This window comes from Parasteatoda tepidariorum, chromosome 5, assembly GCF_982258835.1.
Source record: "Parasteatoda tepidariorum strain Cologne lab strain chromosome 5, Ptep-v5.0, whole genome shotgun sequence".
In the NCBI taxonomy this organism is placed as follows: Eukaryota; Metazoa; Arthropoda; class Arachnida; order Araneae; family Theridiidae; genus Parasteatoda; species Parasteatoda tepidariorum.
In genome coordinates this window covers 104,410,877-104,420,017 of record NC_141759.1, presented here as the reverse complement: position 1 = coordinate 104,420,017, position 9,141 = coordinate 104,410,877, and positions in this window count along the sequence as shown.

Genomic DNA, 9,141 nt, shown 5'->3' with positions numbered 1-9,141 from the left:
GTTTCGTTCCCTGTAAACAAACTAAATTTCATGAACCCTAAAAAATATTGTAGATATGTTGATAAAAAAATAGAACTGTTGATATATTATTATCAAGAATAATTATAATTTTTTTAAGTGTGATCGTGCGTATATGGGGCAAATTAAACTTACTCATAAATTTAAACTCAAAGCACAAGAAATATCTGTAAAAATGAGGATACTAAACGATCTTCGATTGTTCCAGAATTGGAGTTCTAATCCTATGTTCTGCTGCTATCAGCATTCAACTTTATCTACTGACCTTGAGTTCTAGGAATCGTTTACCATTTTGAAAAATTCTAATAATTTCAATAAGCCTTCTTCCTCCCGTCAAAATGCCTGTTTGAAGTTTGTGAGGAGTTTAGAACGATTTATTTCTTATGCCGGATTCATGTTTATATACCAGTCTTTATACCATATGAGAGTACTGGACATATTTGCAATGTGTTTAGAGCTAGTTTATTTCAAACTTTATTTCAGCGCTCTTCAAACATGCCAAAAATTAATACACACAGTACTGGACATATTTGCAATGTGTTTAGAGCTAGTTTATTTCAAACTTTATTTCAGCGCACTTCAAACATGCCAAAAATTAATACACACATTGTATATACATTTATTTTTATATAATCCTTTTCAATAAAAACTAGACACTTTTATAGTCACTTTCTTTAAGATACTGCAACCATTAAGAGGTTCAGTAACTTGCTAGTATCCCACCTTTTCAAAAATTTTGGAAATCTACTCTATTTCAATCTTTTGTACTCTAGGGTTTCCATTAAGACCGCTTCACTCCTGTTTTTTTTAAATCACTTTTTTTAATTTTGCTCTCCTGTCTCTATTGCTTATCTCTTCACTTTTCTACTGTCATTTTGTGTTTAGACTCTGAGGAAGATCCTTGTTTAGAGGATCGGACATTAGTATTCTGTACTTTTATTTGAGCTTTATTCAAGTTGGTTTTAAGTATATCTTATACGCCTCTTGAATTACTAAAGGCTCGACAAAAAATAATTTAACTAAAATTCAGCGTAACAAATTTAAGTGCTAAACTTTTCTTGAGAATAAAAAGTTTTCCTCTAATAATCCCATATGAGTAAATTAATCATCATAATGCTTCGTGAAATTTTTATATTAATTGTGCATCTAAAGTAAGTTTTGACAGAAAATTATAATGTGCCAGTTTTCTTAAGTTAATTAAAAAAATACATTATTAGATTATGTACCTAGCTTGCCGTGGTATAAATATATTAAATGCATAGAACCCAGTGGAAAAGAAAAGGCTAGCTAAAGCATTGGTATCAATTAGTCATAATAAAAATCAATTATCAAATTGTGTCATCGACATATTTCATCAGCATTTTACTTTTTTTAAAAAACTAGCTGAAATCAAAGGAACATCTAAGCTTTTGGTTTTTATCACAACTAAATTTCATTCACAATAATTTAGAAATTTCAGAAAAGGACCACTTTTGATCTTTGTAGCATTGAATAAACAACAGAGCTTTACTTTATTAATTGTAAGCTATTAGTTATTATATCATCAATTACTCCAACTAACTGTGCTCCTAACCTAAGTCATCATTTGGTATATTTTATAAAATTTACTTTATTTTCTGTACCAATGTAAAACGGAAGAATATTAGAGACAACTTATAATACAATACTGGACAATTCCTTCAAAAAGAGCCAAAATATATGTATATAAAATAGAAATAATAAATGTATTTTCAAAATGCTGACAGTTGTGTTTTGGCTACTGAGCTGAAATAATTCGCACGTTATTTCACTCATTTTGTTCAACCACAAGTGGTAATATTTTAATATGTAAATGTGTATTGTTTGTTTTTGAATTAAAGCAATTTTATTTCATAATATGTTGGTTGAAGATAACTCAATCTACAAAATAACCATCCTGTTCTAGCCATTGGGTTAAAGATTTACATTTATTTTTTAAGCAATGAATATAGTCCTATTGTTTTGATAAATTTGATAAGATTGTGATGTATTGGGCTACCTAGTAAGGATTCAAGATCAAGCTTAGAGCAGAAAATGAATTCGTTCCTCAAATGTTTGAATCGTTCTGTGGGGAAAAAATCATAATAGCATTGATACTTCAGAGCAGTAATAAACAACTTAAACATCTAATGTAGATAATTAAGAAGCAAGAATGCCCACTATCTTTAGAAATTGATCATTAGGGCATATTTTCTCTGTAGAAGTGGGTAGCCATGCTGTTTGAGATTCGGGTCTCTCACAGAAAAAATAAGCAACGACTTCTAGTCAGAAAAATGGAAGTTAAGAGTGGCCAAGTCTTTGCTTTCTAAATCATACAGATGCCATATGTTTCAAAGACAGTTTTCTCACTTCATTAAAATGACTTTTTCTAATATTTACCATAACATCAATCATGTGCAGACCTCCTCAATACTATCTAAGCCGATAAAGTAACTTGTCTTTGGCCCATTAATTTTTAATTCGAAACAGTTAATTGATAGAACTGTCAACGTAGCACACGAATGTTGAAACAGAAAACTTTTATGAATTACCCTTTAAAAGAAAATTGAGGTGTATGTTTATTAAGTCAGTAACTTGTATTCAGGGGATTTTCCCTCACATTCATTATTAAATAGCTATGCTACCCAATATATTGATGATTTTGAGCACCGCAGACTAAGAAGAGGAGTGGATCATTTCCATTTATAAATGATTGGTTGCGTAAGCATAACCATCAGTTTGGTAGAATGCCGAGAAAAGTATGAAACGCTTTACAAGTCATGTGATATCCGTACAATATCACAGTGATAAGATTATGCGAAAGTATATATATCTTGTTATTTGATTATAGTAATTTTTTTCTCAGCTTTGCTTGATCGTACTCTGTTTTTGTATTTACAAAACGTGTTACTTTAGTATTTGTTGATGCAGTGATTCCTTTAACTCTAGCCGAAGAAAATGCAAAAATTATTTAAGGAGTGGTGCGAGATAGAGAAAGCGTGAATGGGCAGTACTTTCTATGTCAAACACTTTAATTAAGATGTTTTCTGGACAAGTAAGAACCAGGTTGTGTCTATTTCTCCAATGAAATAAATTGGGTGAGAATAGTTCTACTCTTTTATTGAATGCTTATATGTTCCTGATATCCTTCCAAAATGACGAGTAAGAAACAATTGCCATTATAATCAATATTGAGGGGTTAAGAGTTTACTTCGCCAAAACTATACAATTTGATATTCAACGGAATTTAGTACAAGATAACAGGGCTATTAAATTTCTTTAAGCTTCTCTACTGCCTGAACAGATGCTATGATACAGGTGAATCTACAGTTAATGCATAATTAGAAAATCGCAGCATACAATTATATAAAAATGAAAGAAAATGCTTAGTAATGGATCAAAGTATTGATATTATTAGGTGAAAAAAAATAAGGAAATTGCCATCGCCTCCAGTCTACAGTTTTTGTCAAAAAAGGCAATATATGTATATATCGCTCATTGATATGTTTAACATCGAACAATTAAAAGCGGCTAAAAGGGTAACCAATTGCCATTAATGGAAATAAAGATTCCACCCTCTATCTTCTACTACTATCAATATATCTATCAATATAATAATTCTAAAAAAATGTATTATTATGTGCTTAACCAAATTTTTCTTTCTTCTACGTTTAGTACTTAACAGTTTTAAGAAAGAGACATATGGCGCATCTGTATTAAAAATGCATAAGAAATATTTCGACCTAGTGTAACTGTCAGACGTAATTCTCAAGCATATGACAGTGCTACTTAAACGCTTTTTAAAAGGAAGCTTTCATAATATTGCTGATTAACAACAACAACAAAATGTCGATCCCACTCTCAGTTGAGCATTATTTTATTTTTATAAATATAATGCTCCTTAATACAAGTGAATTGTAGTTATAAAAAGGAAGCTATTTAATAGTGCATACATTACTTGGCAAAGACAAATGAGCTTTAATGGCCGATTTCTAATCAAGATGAATTTAAAGGATTTTATAAAAGAAAGAGAAGTTGTGAAAAGCAGTTTCTTAGCCGTTCTCGATAAAAAGAAATTAGAATAATGACTCCATTATTGAAATGAAAGTTTCTACTAAAGTCCGTAGAGCAATTTATAATATATCGAGCACAAATTCTGGAAAATGTATATCATAGATCTTATAACTCTGCTGCGATTGGTAACTAGGGTAGTGTTGAGCCAGGATCTATTTTCAAATTTGCATCCATGTTTACTTGGTAATAGAAAACTTATTAATGCCAACTTATTAAACTATTTAAAAATATATTTTATGCAAATTCTCTAACAATTATTAAGTGCATAAGAAAGCCTGAAATGGAACAGCTCTAAAATATTGAATTACTAGGCGAAGGAAAACCTTTAATATTTATTCCGATAAGTAAGTAGGGTGGCACTTCGATAGCTCTCTATTAGTTACAGACTTACATATCATACACCTTTTTGATTTTCTTTAATGCAGTGACAAATGTCAAGATATTCAGGCTTATGATGCATAACACTTAGCATCAACTAATGGTATGAGTCTTTTGACTACCATTCTAATAAGGAAGATTTGTTCACATGAAACTGACGTATTTTCAATGTTGGTAGAACAGAGGTCAACGCGTTAAGTATGGATTTATAATACAGCTTGAATCTATTATGAAATAGTAATTCATGTTTACGTTTTTAGAGAAAAAAAGAATGTCTACATACAAAACAAATAGATACTGGATATGTTACGATTCAATTTTGTACTAAAGGTAGATATAGGTTATTTGACTTGCAACCGATATTTAAAAAAATCTTATAACCATGACATTGCTATTCAAGATAAATTTGATTCAAATCCCCAAACTTTTGTTATCTGAAAGAATTAGTAATACATCAGTCCTTGGGTATTGAGGTAGTTGGAGAAAAAAAATCCTGTTTCATATTTCCCTATTATTACTTTTTACGAGAAAGAATTTTCTCGGTGATATGGAAGTTAAAATCAATTAGTGTTTGCTGAAATATTTTTCGTTTTACATTTTTCCAGATTTAAAACGCATCTTCATATGATAATCAAACACTTATATATCAGCGATAATTTTTTATATGCAGAGGTGGCAAGTTAGATAGTTATTGTTTTCTACCTCACCCTTATTGAAGGAATTGCAGCAGGGAAGTGATATCTGAATTATAATTACATGAAAAAATATTTTTTTATGCTTTGTCCGAATATCAACACATCATATGAAATTCGAGTATTTATATAATTGTACTATTTGTTTATATGTATGGGTAGTAATATATATTGTTGGATACATAATTATACCCATCAATCCACTATAATGGACATCTTAATGGGTTTTTTTAAATTTTAGATTTCGAAGGATGGGTATTAATTTGATTGATTTTAAATCTTCGAAAAATTCTTCTTTATATTTATTTTGTTAACACGTTGAATGCAGAAGTTTCTTTGGAGCTGCCATCGTACTTTTCAAGCTACAGCTCACGCTTTTCTTAAAGTCTATTGAGTTTTCAGTATTTGTATAACGGCAGAATTCTATGCTTTACTTTGAGGGTTTAATGTGCTTGTCTGCATTCATTGTTCCTCCATGGTTTAGGAAATTTTTGTTTGAGGCAACTAATATGGTTTTTTCAGTTTCTTATGAAATCAGATTGGCAGTAGGGGTGGGATAAGCCTTTTTTAGAAAGGAAGAAACATTTTACCAATTAAAAAATAGTTGCTTTTAATAGACATTTGTTCAGGTTAGTAAAAAAAATATTTTTAAGTTCATAAAAAAGAAAAAAGATTTTTTAGTTTAAAAAATTGGATTGAAGGATATAAAATACACCCGCCACAGGTTTTTGACAGGCATCCGCCACAGGTTTGTGACAGGCATCCGCCACAGGTTTGTGACAGGCACCCGCCCAGGTTTGTGACAGATACCCACCCAGGTTACAGACATCTATTCAGGTTGCAGTTCGATGTATAAGATTAAAAGTAGAGTAAATTTAACATTAATAGCCCGAATAAAAATTTTTCAACAGGAAAAATTAACCATTTTTTAAGATTTAGTTTGAAATAAACTGGGGTGCCTGATGAACAGAACAACATTTTGGTAAAAAATAGAAACGCTGGACTGTAATTTTTCTTCTATCACTTCCTCATTAAACACAAGCAACACGTTTATAAAATTAGAACCATCCGTAGTACTTGAAAGTCGTTAAAATTACATATTTGAGCATAAGAATAACTGTAGTAAATCATTGGAGATGTTTTATCCTTAGTCAGACGTTGTTTAACACAGGAATCTGTTGAACTGCCTATAGTTTATTTATGTTTTTGAATCAAAAAATGTAAATCCCTTCAGTTTTGCCAATTTTCGTACTTTTGTTTGTTATAACTGGCATTCAATAGCCTGCATATAAGATCCTTAGCAAGTAAATTCAAAATCAACGATGAATAAATTACCATGAGCGGCTAAATAGATTCGTTAATTGTTATTAAAGCAAAGAAATGCTTATCACGCATGGTATATCTTTATCTTGAATAAAATTATCTGATGAAATTACAGTAAGCTTTAGTTCAAGCCTGTTAAAAAAAGTTAAGTTAAGTTAACTTTATTTCATCAAAAGTTTCTGATGAAATAAAGCCCTGATATTGTACATCATTAGGCTTTTAAAGTTCCGTCACTTTTGGTTAGGAAAGTTTTCAAAATCAAAATGCAACAATACTGCTTATAAAAAAAACTGCCAATTTGTTCCTAATAGTAAAATCTTGTTTATTGTGGCATGGAACTTTTTGAAATCTCTTTATTCGATGAGATTTGAATGCTTTATAAGTCATAAGCTAGTCTCATCTCTATTACTCGCTAGTGCTATGTAATGAACTGGGAGGAACGTATTTTCAATGTTGGTAGAACAGAGGTTAGAATCTATTATGAAATAGTAATTCATGTTTACTTTTTTAGAGAAAAAAAGAATGTCTACATACAAAACAAATAGATACTGAATATGTTACGATACAATTTTGTACTGAAGGTAGATATAGATTATTTGACTTGCAACCTATATTTAAAAAAATCTTATAACCATGACATTGCTATTCAAGATAAATTTGTTTCAAATCCCCAAACTTTTGTTATCTGAAAAAATTAATAATACATCAGTCCTTGGGTATTGAGGTAGTTGGATAAAAAAAAATCCTTTATCATATTTCCCTATTATTACTTTTTACTGGAAACAATTTTCACGGTGATATGGAAGTGAAAAGCAATTATTGTTTGCTAAAATATTTTTCGTTTTACATTTAGCCAGATTTAAAACGCATCTTCATATGATAATCAAACATTTATATATCAGCGATAATTTTTTATATGCAGTGGGGGCAAGTTAGATAGTTATTGTTTTTTACCTCACCCTTCCTGCAGGAATTGCAGCAGGGAAGTGATAACTGAATTATAATTACATGAAAAAATATCTTTTATACTTTGCCCGAATATCAACACATCATCATATGAAATTCGAGTATTTATATAATTGTACTATTTGCTTATATGTATAGGTAGTAAAATATATTGTTGGATACATAATCAAGGATATGGTTATTTATGCTTTTTTTTTTGCGTAAGAGCAAAATCAGGATACATTGCATCCAGCTTTTAGTCAATATAAAAGCATGATTTAAAGTACAGGGAAGTATCCTTTATCTTTAAGAATCTGAGTAAGATTTCAGTGAGAAGCTTTACAAAGTAAATAAAATAAGGGGAAGAAAACCACTATTAAACTAACGACTTCTCTTATTTTTTTAAAATTAGAACACAGTGTCAAGATTCGCTTTATGGTTAATGGTTCTCTGCAACTAGAGCAAACAGCTGCTAGCTCGCTTAGTAAAAAGCGTCTATGATTGGTGTTTATGAATGATGAATGGCGAATTTGTTTTCTATTTGAAATACTAATAACCTTCCTGGAATTATTTCTTTTAAAAGGAGCGACCTACGGTCCAATTTCAAATTTGTTGTAGATCTTTGGGTTCCATTTAATCTGCCAATTGCTAAAATATCTTACTTTCTTAATTACGCAAAAGCAAAAAATGAGTGAGCTTGATCTACAGATTTTTTGTAGAGAAACAATAATTTTCGGAATAAATCCTATCTTCTAAACAAGGTGGATACCTTGTTTAGAAGATAGGATTTATTTTGATTTTTCGTTAGATAAATACTTTGGGCTTTTTTTAGTTTTGGAGTTTCAGATTAGCAATTTTTAGATAGAATTTTTAGATTAGCAATTACATTTGATACACCCGCCACAGGTTCGTGACAGGCACCCGCCACAGAGGTTTGTGACAGGCACCCGCCCAGGTTTGTGACAGGCAACGCGCCCAGGTTTGTGACAGATACCCACCCAGGTTACAGACATCTATTCAGGTTAGTGTTCGATGTATAAGCTTAAAAGTAGAGTAAATTTAACATTAATTGCCCTAATAAAAACTTTTCAACAGGAAAAATTAACCATTTTTTAAAATTTAGTTTGAAATAAACTGGGGTGCCTGATGAACGGAACAACATTTTGGTAAAAAATAGAAACGCTAGACTATAGTTTTTCTTATATCACTTCCTCACTGAATTCAAGCAACACGTTTATAAAATTAGAACCATCCGTATATAGTGCTTGAAAATCGTTAAAATTACATATTTGAGCATAAGAATAACTGTTGTAAATCATTGGAGATGTTTTATCCTTAGTCAGATGTTGTTTAACACAGGAATCTGTTTGACTGACTATAGTTTATTTATGTTTTTGAATCAAAAAATGTAAATCCCTTTAGTTTTGCCAATTTTCGTTCTTTTGTTTGTTATAACTGGCATTCAATAGTCTGCATATAAGATGCTTAGCAAGTAAATTCAAAATTAACGATGAATAAATTACTATGAGCGGCTAAATAGATTCGCTGATTGTTATTAAAGCAAAGAAATGATCACGCATGGTATATCTTTATCTTGAATAAAATTATCTGATGAAATTCCAGTAAGCTTTAGTTCAAGCCAGTTAAAAAGTATTTGATGAAATAAAGCCCTGATATTGTACATCATTATGCTTTTAAAGTTCCGTCACTTTTG